General features: G+C 35.2%; 1 non-coding gene across 1 annotated transcript; it reads left to right on the plus strand.

Annotated features, from left to right (window-relative positions):
- Positions 1-3250: 3250 nt before the first annotated feature.
- Positions 3251-3355, plus strand: LOC119822046. Its single transcript, XR_005286657.1, has one exon. It is a non-coding gene; the product is annotated as a U6 spliceosomal RNA (small nuclear RNA).
- The last annotated feature ends 235 nt before the right edge of the window (positions 3356-3590 follow it).

Genomic DNA, 3590 nt, shown 5'->3' on the forward strand with positions numbered 1-3590 from the left:
TTTTTTTTTTTTGGTTTTTTAAAACAGACTTTCTTTGTAGCTTTCAAGCCTATCCTGGAACTAGGCTGGCGTCAAAGTCACAGAGATCCACCTGTGTCTACCTCCTGAGTGCTGGACTTAACCACCCAGGCAGAGCTAGAATTTTAAAGTTAGATGTGTTAAGAGCTGTCAAGATAAAATAAAACATGGCTCCCTTTAATAAACAAAGAATAAAAAAGACTATTTAATGATCCTCTAAATGGAGGCAGATCTTTTCTTTTGTCCCAACTGCACGATTTCAAATAATCACACAAAAGCTATTAATTATAGAATGTTTGGCCTATAGTTCAGGGTTATTATTAACTAGCCCTAACATATAAATTAATCCATTTCTATTAATCTATACAACACCACATGGCCCATGGCTTACTGGTTCTCTGACATCTTGTTCCTTAGGCAGGCGCATAGTGTAGCCTGATTCAGCCCTCCTTCTCATGTATCTCCATTTGACTTTCTTGCCCAGCCTTATTCTGCCTGCCTATAGGGCAAACGAGCTTTTATTATCAGCCAATGAGAAAAAACATATGTTCACAACATACAGAAGGGTCCTTCCATAGCAGTATCCACAAACTGAAAAAAGAATGGCATTTAAATAAAATGTAGTATACATAGAGATAAAAAAAATGGGAACAATTACAAGATGACTAAAAGGATGGATATAAAAGGGATTTACTGAGAATACAGTTCAAACACACACTTAATAAACATCAGGGAAGAAGTTCCAGTAGGGTAGCTTGGAGGGTTAGGACAATTGGAGAGGTAAGAAGTTAATGGAGCTACAGAAGTCAAGAGGATGCAGGGATTCATTAATAAGTTCCACACATGGGTCGAGAATGCTGATCTCAGCACTTCTGAGATAAAAATGACACTCACGGAATCTGTCAGAACCACCAAGATAAACTACTTAGAATTCACAATCAAGCAGGAGGTAGGCTTCTCATTTACAGCAGTGTATTTCAATAATTATGCCTAAGCACAGATGGAAGGGACAAGAAAACTATCAACAAAGAAATCATACTTAATTAAACTGCTATTCAGCAGTAAGTGCAGAAAAAAGGTATTTTCAGACTTATATCTGAGATTATTTATCTATAAGGCATTTTCCTAAAATGTTCCATATTACATTTTAATTTAGTGTGTGTGTATGTCTGTCTGTGTGTGTGTGTGTTTGTGTGTGTGTGTACATACATCTGCAACCTGTGACATTTTTGGTGTTCTCCATCATGTGGGAGCCAGTGATTGAACTAACTCAGGTTATCAGAAATGGTAGCAAGTGCCTTTATCACAGTAGAGGTACTTGAGGAGGAGATGTGTGAGTTCCCACAGAGTCCTGAGGAGATTGTTGTGCAGGCTCCAGAGAGGCAAGATTACCCCTCACTCTGTATTCTGTTTCTACAAGAGTGGGCCACACACAAACTGAATGATGCCCCCACCCACATTGGTGATGGCACGTTTTCCTTATTTACCCCACTGATGGATGCCAGAGCTGATCTGGGAAGAGACACCTTCTCGGGCATACCCTGAAAAAGCATTGCATTGTCTATCTGATGTTGTCTAGTCTAGCTAACCCACAAAACTGATCAGCAGATAGGAAAATGGGGGGGGGGAACCAAATAATTGAATATGCTAAAATACCCTCATAAAGTAAAGTAAATGTATTTTTCAAATAACTTTGTGTGTCATAAAAGTGGAGTTATCAACTTACTGGCTAAAATAACTAAATGAGAAACATCACAAATTACTCATTGGGAAATTATGCTAACATATCTACTATTGCTTAGTAGGAAATATAAATATTAAGAAGTACAGATTTGAATGAAAATTGAATTTACTATTTATGCTAATTGAAAAGCAAACTGAAGAGAACATTCACCTACCAAATCCTTGGTGTGGAGTAAATGAATTTGGCAGTTACATTCAAGTAGTATAAGTATTGTAACTTGAACAAAAACATGCAGAAAGTTTAAAGATAAAGGTATTTAAAAGATATGGCATAGTAATGGAAGAGGCTGAAACAATGTTGGCATGCTTGTTAGGAAAAACAAAATTCCATTTTAAAAACAAAATTGAATAACAAAAGTTGCCATGTAATTTCCTAATGTGGTCTTACAAGTAATTTTTAAAAAATGAATGTGTGTCAACTTAACAATACCAGGTTGAAATACAAAATGCATGATTTGCTTGAATTTTTAAGAAATTTGAAATCTATTTATATGGTGTAGACCACTGAACAGTTCTGTCCTACCAGCCAGCTCCCAAATAACCACACAGAGACTTAATATTAATTATAAATTCTTAGGCTTGTTACTAACTCTCTCAACTTAAATTAAGCCATATTTCTTATCTAAGCTCTGCCACTTGGCAGTACTTTTTTTCAGCATGGCATGTTCATCTTGCTTCTCTCCAGATCTCCTCATGGTTACCTGTACCTCCACCCTTCTTCCCAGTGTTCTCACAGTTTTACTTTCATGCCTCACCCTCAGCTGCTTAGCTATTGGCCAGTCAGCCTTTTATTAAACCAATCAGAAGGCACCTTGTCAAAGACACATCTTCACAGTGCACAAAAAGCTACTCCATAACAATATAGCAATTTTTTAGCAAATTTCTGTCCAAGATAAACAAGTATAAAAGAAACTAAGACAAAGGAATTTTGATAACTAGAACTAGATGAAATTATGATAGCCTGAAAATGGTATCTTATAAAACTTCATAGAAAATGTGATAAAGAATGACACTGAATTTAATTACAATAGGCCAGCATGCTCTTGTGAGCTTGGTTTCAACCATTTCCAGAAAGCAAAACAACCAATGATTCTATAAATATGCACTGAAAAGATAAACTAGCCATATTTTTGGAAAATCTACAATGCATTGTTTAATAATAAGAATAGATCTTGAAATAAATAATAGTTCTGTATAGCTGGAATCTCAGTATTCAAGAGGCAGAATTATGTGTTTCTGGTCAGTCTGGCAACTTGGTGAAACCCAGTCTCTAAAAAAAATTTTTATCTGTGTGTATGTGTATGTAATATTACTATATATCTTTAATCTTCCATTATAACCAAATAGAAAGTAATATCCACTTACCAAAAATGTTATGTATAACTTTCATGTAATTCCAGACAAAATCGTAACAATACCCTATGAAATGAAATTCTCTTTTATAAAAATCCATGTAAGAAAACAATTATTTAATCAATAGACAGGAAACGTTTTAAGAACAGCAGCACCTATACTAAAATTTGAATGATACAGAGAAGATAAGAATGGCTTCTAAGTGAGGATGACACATAAATTCGATGAGTTCCATATTTTTAAACTAAAATCAATCAAAAGAGACAAAGAAGGACATTTCATGTTTGTCACAGAAAAAATCTATCGAGAAAAATCTCAATACTGAACATCTAAGTCACAAATACAAGGGCACCCTCATATGTAAAAGAAACACTTCTAAAGCTTAATTCACACGTTAAGCCCCACACACTAATAGTGGGAGACTTCACATCCCACTCTTACCAATGGATAGGTCTGTGAAACAGAATATTAACAGA

This window comes from Arvicola amphibius, chromosome 8 (genome assembly GCF_903992535.2).
Source record: "Arvicola amphibius chromosome 8, mArvAmp1.2, whole genome shotgun sequence".
NCBI lineage: Eukaryota > Metazoa > Chordata > Mammalia > Rodentia > Cricetidae > Arvicola > Arvicola amphibius.